Source organism: Columba livia, chromosome 1 (genome assembly GCF_036013475.1).
Source record: "Columba livia isolate bColLiv1 breed racing homer chromosome 1, bColLiv1.pat.W.v2, whole genome shotgun sequence".
Taxonomy (NCBI): Eukaryota; Metazoa; Chordata; class Aves; order Columbiformes; family Columbidae; genus Columba; species Columba livia.
This window is the reverse complement of record NC_088602.1, coordinates 50,386,601-50,401,592: the sequence shown is the minus strand read 5'-3', so window position 1 is coordinate 50,401,592 and position 14,992 is coordinate 50,386,601.

Genomic DNA, 14,992 nt, shown 5'->3' with positions numbered 1-14,992 from the left:
CTTTCAAGGTAAAAGTCCACAAGACTTAAAGATAAATATCAAGAGTAGGCTTTTATGTATCAGCAAGGTACTTTTTCCTGTAGGAAGATGAATGACTTCTGTAATATTTAAACACGTGATAGCTAGAGATACCAATCACTAGATCTGGCTGCATAGTTTCTGTAAAAATAAATATAGATGAAGTGCTTTTGTTCAGCTGCACAAGCCAAATGTATCAGCATTTTAGTTCAGAGAACTGCAATTTTGAGGAAAGTTCTGTAAAGATCCTTTCTTATTGTGCTTTGCTGCAAATCACATGCATTAGTGCATGTGAGGCAAGTTCCTTTCAGGTAAGTGTGTGAACTCTGCTCCAGCCTGAATCAGAACATTTTGGTAGATTCAGTGACTTGTTCTTTGGACAAATTTGAACCAAATATTCAGGCCAGAGACCAGACAAAAGCTAATTCAAAGTGAAAACGCTAATCATGCACTCTAGATGCAGAGATATTCTAGTAAACTTGTGTGATCTGCTTCTATTTTACAAAGTCAATTATTCATGTAGACACAAACTGAGAATACATTTTCCAGTCAATAAGAATACAGTCCTCCCTGTATTAATGTCCCTATTTCATCCACCTGCCCTCATCTGCCATGTGTATATTCATTTATTAAAACTGACAAACTCTTGGAGATTTACATTACTTCCAACTATTTCATTACAATTATTCCTTATTGGTCCTCTGAGGTGACATTAAGCCCTATAATAAAAAATAGCAATAAATAAATAAATAAGTAAATAAATAACATTAACAGGATAAAATGGCTTAGAATACTAAATGTTAGATTACTTATTAACAAAGTGTTTGGGAAATTATTAATCCTGCATGTGTTTAACCATTAAAAGCTCCATACTCAATTGATGGAAACAAGTTATACTTGTTTAACTGAAAAAAATCTGACATCTTCTTACAAATTTTCAGGAAAGGACATACACTGGACTAAAGTTACAATAAATGTATCATTGAGAACAAATTGTTTCACTTAATTAAAGTTGTCTGGAGTATATGCTTTGTTGTATCATTTTCAAGAGGAGTAACAGATTTCATAATATGTATCAGAGTTGTACTTCAAGATAGTTTGTAAATTCTTCTATTAAAATCTAGCCTTTCAATGGAAGACTAGATTTAGATGCTACAGATGACTAGATACTACAGCCAGCTGTAGCATCTGCATATTTCAAAGAAAAAAAAAATCAAAAACATATTTACTTCTAAGTTTCTGAAATCTACCCAAGCTTGTACACTGCATAGCACAAAATCACTTCATATCAGCTTTTAGCATACAATGATAAAAGTTTTTATCAACTAGTTTAAAACTGGTACATTTAAATAGACTTTTCACATAAGTCTTTTGTTGTTGTTGTTGTTGTTTTTCACAAGTTTCACAGTGCAAGGTAGACATTAGAGACTGGAAAGAAGTATTTCTGCTGGTGTAAAAGAACCAAGAATCTGCAATTGGAATTTCATTTTTAAAAAAAGTTATTCCAGGAGTCTAATATTTATACTATAATAATTTTATTTATTGATCTGCTTTACTAATTCTTAGGAATAACAATGAGCCTTGTCTTTCTTACTCCCTCTTATTTCCTTTTTACTTGTCACCACAATTTAACAAGATGCTCTGCTTTCAAAATTTAATTAAGCCTCTCAACAATGCCATCTGGTGGGGTTAAAACCAAATTATTTAGAGATTGTACCTTACTCTTGACAGTAACAGAGAAGAATTATTCTTGGCAACCTCTTTAAAGGAAAAGGCAAAACAAATAAACAAATTTTATTCAGTTAGCTTCAGTAGTTTAGCACACTAAATGCTGAAGTGAGACGTACCGAATTTGTATTTCTTAGATTATCTAAACCAGAACTGATTATATAGACAAATCCATCATATCCTCCAGTTACAGCAGGGGACACTTATATGTCACTTCTCCATATTCATATATGGTAGCTTTATGAAGTTTATGTGACTATTGTACTGGATTCACAGTATCACAGTATCACAGTATCACAGTATGTTTGGGATTGGAAGGGACCTCAAAAGATCATCTAGTCCAATCCCCCTGCTGGAGCAGGAACACCTAGGTGAGGTCGCACAGGAACATGTCCAGGTGGGTCTTGAATGTCTCCAGAGAAGGAGACTCCACAACCTCCCTGGGCAGCCTGTTCCAGTGCTCTGGCACCCTTACTGAGAAGAAGTTTTTTCTCAAATTTAAGCGGAACCTCTTGTGTTCCAGCTTGATCCCATTACGACTTGTCCTATCATTTTTTGCCACCAAGAAGAGCCTGGCTCCATCCTCATGGCACTCACCCTTTATATATTTATAAACATTAATGAGGTCCCCACTCAGTCTCCTCTTCTCCAAACTAAAGAGACCCAGCTCCCTCAGCCTTTCTTCATAAGGGAGGTGCTCCACTCCCTTAATCATCTTTGTTGCCCTACGCTGGACCCTCTCCAGCAGTTCCCTGTCCTTCTGGAACTGGACGCAATATTCCAGATGTGGTCTCACCAGGCTGGAGTAGAGGGGAAGGAGGACCTCTCTCGATCTACTAACCACCCCCCTTCTAATACACCCCAGGATGCCATTGGCCTTCCTGGCCACAAGGGCACAGTGCTGGCTCATGGTCATCCTGTTGTCCACCAGGACCCCCAGGTCCCTTTCCCCTACACTGCTCTCTAATATGTAATTTCCCAACCTATACTGGAACCTGGGGTTGTTCCTGCCCAGATGCAGGACTCTACACTTTCCCTTGTTAAATTTTATAAATTTCATTAGGTTATTCCCCGCCCAACTCTCCAGCCTGTCCAGGTCCCGCTGGATGGCAGCACAGCCTTCTGGCGTGTCAGCCACACCTCCCAGCTTAGTGTCATCAGCAAACTTGCTGATAGTACACTCTATTCCCTCGTCTAAATCGTTAATGAATATACTGAATAATATTGGCCCCAGTACTGACCCCTGAGGCACTCCACTAGATGCTGACTGCCCCTAATGACCCTCTTATCCTTAATATGCCTTGAGATGGCACAAAGGATAAGCTGTTCCATTACTTTCCCAGGGACAGAGGTGAGGCTGACCAGTCTATAATTACCCGGGTCCTCCTTCTTGCCCTTTTTGAAGACTGGAGTGACATTTGCTTTCCTCCAGTCCTCGGGCACCTCCCCTGTTTCCCAAGACTTGGCAAAGATGATGGAGAGCGGTCCAGCAATGACTTCAGCCAGCTCCCTCAGCACCCGCGGATGCATCCCATCTGGATCCATGGATTTATGGATTTCCAGACTATTTAATTGCTCCCTAACCCAGTCCTCATCGACTAAAGCAAACTCCCCCATTGACCTGGCTTCATCCGGGGTCTGAGGGGTACAGGCCTCCCCAGGACAGCCTCCGGCAGAGTAGACAGAGACAAAGAAGGTATTCAGTAATTCTGCCTTCTCTGTATCTTCTGCCACCAGGGCACCCACCCCGTTCATCAGTGGGCCTACATTGCCTCTGGCGTTAGTTTTATCTGCTATGTATTTGAAAAAGTTCATTTTGCTGTCCTTGACCCCTCTCGCCAGCTGTAATTCTAAGGAGGCCTTGGCTATCCTAGCTGCCTTCCTACATCCTCTAACAGCAGCCTTATATTCTTCCCAAGTGGCCAGCCCCTGCTTCCATGACCTGTAAACTCTTCTCTTCTGCTTGAGCATACCCAACAGATCCCTATTCAACCACGCAGGCCTCCTGGCTCCCTTCCTTGACTTCCTTCGTGTGGGGATGCTCTGATCCTGAGCGTGGAAGAAACAATCTCTGAATGCAATCCAGCTATCTTGGGCCCCTTTTCCTTCAAGCAGTCTTGCCCATGGGATTTCCTCCAGCAATTGCTTGAAAAGGCCAAAGTTAGCCCTGCTAAAGTCCAGGGTTGCATTTCTACTTGCTATTCTGTTCCTGCCACACAAGATGCTGAACTCCACCATCTCGTGGTCACTGCAACCCAGGCAGCCCTCAACCTTTACTGCTTCGACCAGACCCTCCTTGTTAGTGAGGATGAGATCCAGCAGTGCACCTCTACTAGTCGGCTCCTCCACCATCTGCATGAGGAAGTTATCATCAATGCACTGGAGGAACCTCCTGGACTGTGGATTACTTTAAAGACCATCCATGCATCTAATCAACTTCACAGGTCTCCCTGGAGTTGTGGGCTCCTGAACATCCCCACAAAATCTGTTTTAGTTCCTTTGCAGCAACTTGTATAGTACTCTCCAAATGTAATTTCAGAAATTACTTCCTAAAACCTTAATCCAGAAAAGCCATTACAGTTGGCTACCTCTACTTTATATGGGTCTCCAACACTGTTTTGAAGATCTAACACTTCAGACAATTCTAGTTACCTTTGAATCTCACAGTAACATACATCATTACACTCACAATATTTAAATGCTTCTTCTCAGGGCTGGGACACTGTTTTCACACTATTTGCATTTTTTTTTTTTTTTGCACTACTACTCCTTCCCAAATAAAGTGTTATAATATGTTATTGTAGATTCCACAGACGTACAGTGTGGGACACAGAGAAGGCTATGTGCTATGTAGAGTGGGCACAGGCAGTCCAACCCAGCGAGAGACATCTGGCAATGTAGAAGCAAATCAATCTAGAATATTTGGTGAAATGAACAGAGGTCCTATAAAGGGGAAAATCCCCTCTCACTGCAGATGTAGCTTATAAAGTCCTCTTTTATAACAACTGAGGAACACAGAATTATAGAATCACAGAATCATTTTGTCTGGGAGAGATCCTCAGGGTCATGGAGTCCAACCATTAATCTAACACTAGCATTAAATCATGTGTCTAAGAACCTCAACTACACATCTTTCAAATACCACCAGGGATCATGGCTCAACCACTTCCCTGGGCAGCCTGTTCCAATGCCTGACAAACCTTTCCAGGAAGAAATTTTTCCTAATAACCAACCTAAAGCTCCCCTGGAGCAACTTGAGGCCATTTCATCTAATCCTATTTCTTGCTACCTGGGAGAAGAGACCAACCCCCACCATGCTACAACTTCCTTTCAGGTAGTTGCAAATAGTGATAAGGTCTCCCCTCAGCTTCCTTTTCTCCAGGCTAAACAGCCCCAGTTCCTTTAGCTGGTCCTCATAGGACTTATGCTCCAGATCATTCACCAGCTTCATTGCCTTTCTCTGAACTTTCTTCTACACTTCGATGTCTTTCTTGTAGTGGGGGGCGCAAAACTGAACACAGTATTCAAGCTGCGAATGAGTACAGTGGTGCAATCAATTCCCTAGTCCTGCTGGCCACACTATTCTTGATGCATGCCAGAATGCTGTTTGCCTTTTTGGCCACATGTACACACTTCTGGCTCATGTTCAGCCGGCTGTCGACCAACGGTCCCAGGTCCTTTTTCACCAGGCAGCTTTCCAGCCACTCTTTCACAAGCCTGTAGCATTGCATGAGGGCATTGTAACTCAAGTTGCAGGTTCTTTCTTTTTATTGTTTATGTGTGCGTTTGTTTGTTTTTGTTTCAAAGAAGAAATCATACATGCCTAACTTATAAATGACTGTTATTATATTTGTTATAATAAAATATTTAGATGTTTAGGAAGTATATATATATTATAAATATGAGTATAAAGACATGTTGCATAAAAACAGCTCCTACAAAAAAGTTGACTGAATTTTGTAAGTTAAAATGAAATAAACTAAAATCAATGAGGATTTTATTTATCAAGTTATGCTGGCTTTCCCTCTCAAGATGTGCATGAGAAAAGAGATGGCCACTAGAGTGCAGGGTTGGATAGCTTTTTAAATACGTTAAGCCTAATGCCTTTTAGAAGTATGTTTTTTGACAAATTAGCAATTTTGGACTGGTAATTAATTCCTGAGCTAGCTACAAAGGACTGAAAGATGAATTAAAATTCAAAACATTTATTAGAATACCATTAAATAAGGTATATGAGTCAAAATCATTTAAGGTAATTACTAAGAGAATTTAAAATAATTGCAAAATTACTGATGAGACTTGCAATCACTAACAGAACAAGATAGTGGAAAGAAAAAAAAAAAATATGAGCATGGCAAAGTAATTGTGAAAGGAAAAAAAAAATAATACCAACTGGAAAAAAGGGCAGTTGATATTTCCTGATGTTCTGGGCAGGTGTGGGAGAGAAGTATTGGTTTAGATTGCTATGCTTACTGAAATAAAATACAGTGTATTAAATTGCATATTTTATATATTACTTGTTTCATAGCTTGTTAACCAAAATTATCTATATTAATTACATTTATGTAATATATCCTTCCAAATATATTAAGATAATTTTATTGTGTACAAATATGATTAATCTCACGCAAAGATCTACATAGAGAAAATAATGTTTCTTTCATTTAAACTTTTCCAAGGTAATACAGTGAGTATTGGTATTTTAAAGAACCTCTTTCTTCACTGGTCTGCAACTCCGTATTACTTCCAAATATATTTAATGCCTTTTATTTATCTTAGATATTATTGCTTTGTTCTTTTTTGTTACCCCTATAACTACTGTTTTCCAGATCCAGGTCCACATTTCTTTAACTGAACATGGGTGAATTCTTAATATCCGTGGGGTGTCCAGTGCCAAACCTGTGCCCCATCATGTGCCCGAGCTCCTCTACATCATATCGTGTGTCTCTGCCCCTAAAGAGCTCTGGCATCACACCAGGTTTGCCTTGCTCTGCACTAATGTCATTAATACCTCATTCTACATTGAAAAACTGCTTGTTACTACTATCTGTACAGAACTGTGGTTATACCACAGAGATATACAAAAGTAGAACAAGCTAGACCTAGGCACCTGCTGAACTACAGAAATTGCTGTCACACCTAAGTTAGGTAAAAAAAAAGGTGCAAGCGGGTTAACAAAAGCTCAGAAAGGGTAGGCCTGACAAACCTGAGGCCTTGCAAACTCAGTACAAAGCTTATGACATGTTATTAGCAACAAGCATGCCATATTGCTCATCTACATGATTTCATCAGTCAATAATACCTAGAAAGCTATGCAGTTTTACAGTTAATGAAATGTAGGACCTCACTTCAACTATCTCAAAATCAGTGCCTAGTGACATTTGGGATGTCCTTGGGATTGCCACTTATAGTTGCTTTCTTGCAGGATACAGACCTCCCACAAGTCCTCTTCTAACGTGTGCAAATGTTTTAGACACCCTATAATGCCTTAAACACTGGACTGCCTGTCCAGGCAACTGAGTCCAGCTCAACTCTGTTTCATGATTTCAGAATGATTTAACAGCTCCCTGGGTCCTGCTGACAGTCCCAACCTGTTACTGCAGTGGGATTTGAGACACTTGGTTCACTCTACGCACAAAGGCAGGAATCTTAAGCTCTGTGCTGTATACTATGCTGTGTACTTTCTCTTTGCTTAACTTAATTTTCTAAAAAAAAAAATTTGTTTAAGCTTTATAATATATATTTTTTTTTCTGAAGCAAATAATTCTGTACTCAGAGATAATAATTCATGGTGTGGTTTTAGAAATCCTATTTAAATTCTAGTTTATAGTCTAGATTTGGCTTCTCTGTAATTTTTTCTTCATGGATACACAATTAATATGTATCCTGCTCAATGAGATATTTATTCTGATGAAACTTATAGAATATTATTTTGCTTGATGTTCCTATCTCTCTGTTAAAATCAGTTACAGTTTCCAGTGCATTAAAAAAAATATTGCACTCTGAAGGCACTCATAATGAAGAAATCAGTGACATAAATACATGTACATACACAGAAAGATGAATGGGAAAATAAAAGATCATGATTATACCAGTCTAAGTCCTTATGCTAAATACAACTTTCAGGGACAAAATTTAATGTCATACAAGCAATAAATTAATTTTTCACACATATACAATATTTTCAAGATGTCCCTGTTTAAATGGAAATGCAGGTTCTGGAATGAACACATCCGCATCCTGAAGCATCTAATTTAAGCAAGAGTATATTGTGACATATCCCACCAAATACATGTTTACATGCCAGCATATTTAAAGGCAAAGATCTCAACTGAGTGTTGTGCTACACCCTTAACTGTCATTAGGTTAACTAGAGCCATCATTTTACTCCCTGTGTGTACATCAGTTTCTCTGGAGAAACAAATTGTCACAAAAGGTAGGATCATTATTCATTCCTCTTGGTCATTAATTCTCAAATTCAATCTTTGCCATTAATTCAACATACTAAATTCAAACTCTTGAGTCTTCAATCTTATATAGAGATGTGTGATTGAAAATAGTGATGTTTAGATCACCACATGGTAACTGATATTTTATTTAGTGATGTTAACAATTGTGCCTTTTTTTCAGGCTGTAGTTTCCTTATGCGCCTCTGTAACATTTCTGAGGTTGGTGAGTCAAACTTTATAACAGTTGCTTTCACTAACCAACCAAATGCTAGCCTACATCGTCCGTTTAATAGACAGATCTGCTGACCCAAAATTATGATCAAATGAGTTTGTTGTGATGGATGGATGAATTCAAATTACCAGCCCCTTTGCAACAAGGCATTTTGATATAGAATGACATGTTGAGTTACTGCACATCACCCAGAAAATCTGAATCAATATTTGCCTAATTTTCCACAAGCACAAATGTTGAAAGAGAGCAGCTAGTTTTTCAAAGCAGATTCTGTCAAAGAAATTTTCTCTTCAGTGTTGAAAGTAAAAGAATTTACATGAATTTAGTGCCGGGAATTTTTAAATGGTCCTTGTAGTTACAGGTCTATATTCTACAATACATGGTAAGGTCTGAAATAGTCAGCAATACTTTATAAAAATTAAGAAATTGTCTTCGGTCATTGCATGCCTGTTCTGGTTATGTTAGAAGAACCGAAAAAGATATGTAACAAAAATATGTCCCATTCATTTATCTAACTGCATATATTCCAGTTTATCTACACTACAGAAAATTCAGTTTAAGAATGTTTGACAGACATGTATTCCATCATATAATCCAATTTTATTAGGAAAAGCTTAGGCCTCTTCCTATTAGCTAAAGAAGGGATATTTTTTTTAAAAAAACAGCTTTAATTCTGAGAGTTAATATGTAAATTATAATCAAATCATTTTGGGTGAGAACAATATATATATATATCATTTTGCTTCCGAGGAAAACAGTGTAGAAGAGTTAAAAGATTTCTCATTGTAATTAGTGGCATGTGTACACCTTCTTTACACTAGAATGACATCAGTTTACTAGAGCAAACGTGTCATGAACGGGCTGGATGGCAGAGCTCAGATGTTTTTGATCAACAGTGCGGAGTCTGTTTGGAAGACTGTAGTTAGTGGGATTACCCAGGGGTGAGTGTTAGGTCTAGTCCTGTTCAACTTGTTCATCAGTGACCTGGATGAAGAGAATGAGTGCACCCTCAGCAAGTTTGCTGATGATACCAGATGAGGAGGAAGGTGAGACCAGGACAGGCTGGAGGACTGGGCAGATAAGAACCTAATGAAGTTTAACAAGGGCCAGTGTAGGGTCCTGCACCTGGAGAGGAATAACCCCAGGAACCAATACAAGTTAGAGGTAGATCTGCTGGAAGGCAGCACTGCAGAGAAGGACTTGTGAGTTCTGGTCAACAACATGACCATGAGTCAGCAGTGTGCCCTTGTGGCCAACAAGGCCAGTGGTATCCTGGGATGCATTAAGAAGAGCGTAACCAGCAGGTCGAGGGATGTTGTCCTTGACCTCTACTCTGCTCTGCTGAAGTCGTATCTGGAGTACTGCATCCAGCTCTCGGCTCCCAAATTAAAGGATAAAGAATTATTGGAGGGAGTCCAGAAGTGGGCTATGAAGATGATTAGGAGACTAGAGTACCTTTCTTATGAAGAGAGAGACTGAGAGAGCTGAGTCTGCTCAGCCTGGAGAAGAGATGGCTGAGAGGGGATCTCATCAATTTTTTAAAATATCTCAAGGGTGGATGGGACCAGACTCCTTTCAATGGTGCCCAATGCTCGCTCCCTGAAATGCCTGTACACCAATGCACGCAGCATGGGGAATAAGCAGGAGGAGTTAGAATCCTATGTTCGGTCGGGAGATTATGATCTGGTGGCAATTACAGAAACATGGTGGGACAGTTCACATGACTGGAATGTGGTCATGGATGGCTATGCCCTTTTCAGGAAAAACAGGCCAGCCAGGCGTGGTGGTGGAGTTGCTCTCTATGTGAGAGAGCAACTACAATGTACTAAATTCTGCCCAGGAGTGGATGAGGAGCGAGTTGAGAGTGTATGGGTCAGGATCAAGGGGCAGGCTGGCAGGGGTGACACTGTTGTGGGCGTCTGTTACAGGCCACCAGATCAGGCTGAGGGAGTTGATGAGGCCTTCTATGGGCAGCTGAGAGTGGCCTCACAGTCACAGGCCCTGGTTGTTGTGGGGGATTTTAACTTCCCTGATGTTTGCTGGAAGGACCATTCAGCCAGCCAGCCACAGTCCAGGAGGTTCCTCCAGTGCATTGATGATAACTTCCTCATGCAGATGGTGGAGGAGCCGACTAGGAGAGGTGCACTGCTGGATCTCATCCTCACTAACAAGGAGGGTCTGGTCGAAGCAGTAAAGGTTGAGGGCTGCCTGGGTTGCAGTGACCACGAGATGATGGAGTTCAGCATCTTGTGTGGCAGGAACAGAATAGCAAGTAGAATTGCAACCCTGGACTTCAGCAGGGCTAACTTTGGCCTTTTCAAGCAATTGCTGGGGGAAATCCCATGGGCAAGACTGCTTGAAGGAAAAGGGGCCCAAGATAGCTGGATTGCATTCAGAGATTGTTTCTTCCACGCTCAGGATCAGAGCATCCCCACACGAAGGAAGTCAAGGAAGGGAGTCAGGAGGCCTGCGTGGTTGAATAGGGATCTGTTGGGTATGCTCAAGCAGAAGAGAAGAGTTTACAGGTCACGGAAGCAGGGGCTGGCCACTTGGGAAGAATATAAGGCTGCTGTTAGAGGATATAGGAATGCAGCTAGGATAGCCAAGGCCTCCTTAGAATTACAGCTGGCGAGAGGGGTCAAGGACAGCAAAATGAACTTTTTCAAATACATAGCAGATAAAACTAACGCCAGAGGCAATGTAGGCCCACTGATGAACGGGGTGGGTGCCCTGGTGGCAGAAGATACAGAGAAGGCTCTCCTGGGGAGCCCTGTACCCCTGAGACCCTGGATGAAGCCAGGTCAATGGAGGAGTTTGCTTTAGTCAATGAGGACTGGGTTAGGGAGCAATTAAATAGTCTGGAAATCCATAAATCCATGGATCCAGATGGGATGCATCCGCAGGTGCTGAGGGAGCTGGCTGAAGTCATTGCTGGACCGCTCTCCATCGTCTTTGCCAAGTCTTGGGAAATGGGGGAGGTGCCTGAGGACTGGAGGAAAGCAAATGTCACTCCAGTCTTCAAAAAGGGCAAGAAGGAGGACCCGGGTAATTATAGACCGGTCAGCCTCACCTCTGTCCCTGGGAAAGTAATGGAACAGCTTATCCTTGGTGCCATCTCAAGGCATATCAAGGATAAGAGGGTTATTAGGGGCAGTCAGCATGGCTTTACCAAGGGTAAGTCATGCTTGACCAACCTCATAGCCTTTTATGAGAATGTAACAAGGTGGACGGATGATGGCAGACCGGCGGATGTGGTCTACCTTGACTTCAGTAAAGCCTTTGACACAGCCTCCCACAGCATGCTCACAGCTAAGTTGAGGAGGTGTGGTGTAGACAATAGAGTAGTGAGGTGGGTTGCAAACTGGCTTAAGGAGAGAAGCCAGAGAGTGGTAGTCAATGGTGCGGAGTCTAGTTAGAGGCCTGTATCTATTGGAGTGCCTCAGGGGTCAGTACTGGGGCCAATATTATTCAATATATTCATTAACGATTTAGACGAGGGAATAGAGTGTACTATCAGCAAGTTTGCTGATGACACTAAGCTGGGAGGGGTGGCTGACACGCCAGAAGGCTGTGCTGCCATCCAGCAGGACCTGGACAGGCTGGAGAGTTGGGCGGGGAATAACCTAATGAAATTTAACAAGGGAAAGTGTAGAGTCCTGCATCTGGGCAGGAACAACCCCAGGTTCCAGTATAGGTTGGGAAATTACATATTAGAGAGCAGTGTAGGGGAAAGGGACCTGGGGGTCCTGGTAGACAACAGGATGACCATGAGCCAGCACTGTGCCCTTGTGGCCAGGAAGGCCAATGGCATCCTGGGGTGTATTAGAAGGGGGGTGGTTAGTAGATCGAGAGAGGTCCTCCTTCCCCTCTACTCCAGCCTGGTGAGACCACATCTGGAATATTGCGTCCAGTTCCAGAAGGACAGGGAACTGCTGGAGAGGGTCCAGCGTAGGGCAACAAAGATGATTAAGGGAGTGGAGCACCTCCCTTATGAAGAAAGGCTGAGGGAGCTGGGTCTCTTTAGTTTGGAGAAGAGGAGACTGAGTGGGGACCTCATTAATGTTTATAAATATATAAAGGGTGAGTGCCATGAGGATGGAGCCAGGCTCTTCTTGGTGGCAAACAATGGTAGGACAAGGGGTAATGGGATCAAGCTGGAACACAAGAGGTTCCACTTAAATTTGAGAAAAAACTTCTTCTCAGTGAGGGTGACAGAGCACTGGAACAGGCTGCCCAGGGAGGTTGTGGAGTATCCTTCTCTGGAGACATTCAAAACCCGCCTGGACATGTTCCTGTGTGACCTCACCTAGGCGTTCCTGCTCCAGCAGGGATATTGGACTAGATGATCTTTTGAGGTCCCTTCCAATCCCAAACATACTGTGATACTGTGATACTGTGATGATAGGATGAGGGACAACGGGCACAGACTGGAGTACAGGAGGTTCCATCTGAATATGAGGAGAAACCTCTTTACTTTGAGGGTACCAGAGCACTAGAACAGGCTTCCCAGGGAGGTTGTGGAGTCTTCTTCTCTGGAGACATTCAAAACTCACCTGGACACATTCCTGTGTTATCTGCTCTAGGTGAACCTGCTTTAGCAGGTGGGTTGGACTAGATGATCTCCAGAAGTCCCTTCTAACCCAAACTGTTCTGTGATTTTGTGAGCTAGAAGTTTTATTATTATTTTCTCCTTGCACTAAATATATCCCTATAGTTACAGGAACTCTTCTACTATTTATTAAACATGTACTAGTTCAATAACGTGGGTCTTTTCCTATCTGTTTTAACAAATATAGCAAATAGACAGGTAGCCCAAATATTAGATTTATTTGCTTCTTTGCAAATATTTTAATGGACAAGGTAAAGGTTCTCCTAACAGTTGTCTAATGGTAAGTTGATTCTTGTCATCCAGTGACTATTGTGATCTATTTTAGCTTAGGCTTTGCGTACAGTTCTGACACCCCTAGGTAGTTGTGGTGTAACACACAGTAGCTCTTATGTTAGCTGAGACTGAGGGAAGCTCAGTCTTTCACACTTCCACTGGGAGCTGATGAGAAGGAAACAGAGAAAGAAGCTAAATAATAAAACAGTCACAATAAACTAAAAAGATTTGAGGGAAAGTATCCTCTGTGTTTTTGTCCCCCACTGTTGGCTGTCCCCTCTACCACAAGGACATTTAGACTGTGTTGGTCACCAGCACAGAACCACACTTCCCCCACTGTTGACTTGCCCTTTTTTACCCAAACTGTTTATGTGTACACAGGCTTAGGTTGCGAAGAATGATGAAAAAAATCTTGACCACTTAAGACTATCCTAAGTGGCTCCATAACTTGGTTGTCTCCCTCATTCATTAAAGAGAACCACATTTTCTCTGGCAATCTTTTCCTTTAGGCAACTGTAAAGAGAAACTAAACAAACAAACAAACAAACCAACCTAGACAAATCCCGATGCTGTACACTCTACACTGTCAGTAATTAGAAAGTCTATCGTCTTCTACTAGCTGTAGGAAAAATCCTTTTCCTGGGCTGGAATTCAGATTAACTGCATGTACTAAAATCCACAAGACTGGGTGGGATTCATCTATAGATAATGAAAGAGCAAGCTGATGTGATTGAAAAAATAATACAAAACATGGAAAACTGGTGACTCGGGGAAGACTTCTGAATCAAATAAAATATCAAATGTTATGTTAATCTTTAACAAGGGTGAGAAGGAGTACTTGGGGAAACAAATAGTTAATTTTATGTCCAGCTTAGGCCCCACAGTACAAAGGAAGTCTTTGATTACCTAGGAGTCTAGTTGAGGACCACCAGAGTGGTCAGGACTGGAGCGTTTGCCCTCTGAGGAGACACTGAGGGACTTGGGGTTTGTTCAGCCTGGAGAAGAGATGGCTGTGGTGGGACCTAACAGCAGCCTGCACCCCCTTCTGAGTCATACAAGGTCAGCAAGGAGTCAGAATGAGGCTTTTATCAAAAGGGCGTGGTGGAAAGTTGACAGACAACAGGAATAAATTTAAACAAGTTAAGTTTTCACTAGATATAAAGAGGAAAAATTGTCACTATGAGGGTAATTAAACACTGGTGCAGGTTTCTGTCATGGTTTAACCCAAGCTAACAATCACAACCATGGTAGCTGCTCGCTCACTCCCCACCACTCCTGGCCCCAAAGAGGAGAGCAAATTGAAAGAAACAGGAGAATCTTGTGGATTGAGATAATCACTGTTTAATAAAATAACAAAATAATGCTAATATACCACTACTAATAAGTATAAAATGGTAATAGAATATAAAAAGAAAGACACTCGATGCAATTCCTCACCAACTCCCTCTGCACTGAGCAGCCAGTCCCAGGTAGAGAACACCCTGGTCCCAAACAGCTGATACAGTGGGAAGAAGGGAAAAGGCAGAAATGCCCAGAGGCTAACTGCAAAATGCAAGATGCCAAAAGGCTGAACTAGAAAATCTCCTGAATCAAATTCCACCAAAACCGAGCAGAAACGAAACAGGTCTCCGTCTCCCTCTCTATGTCCCTAGCTGAAAAATCCTGACTCTCCTTAAATGTGAA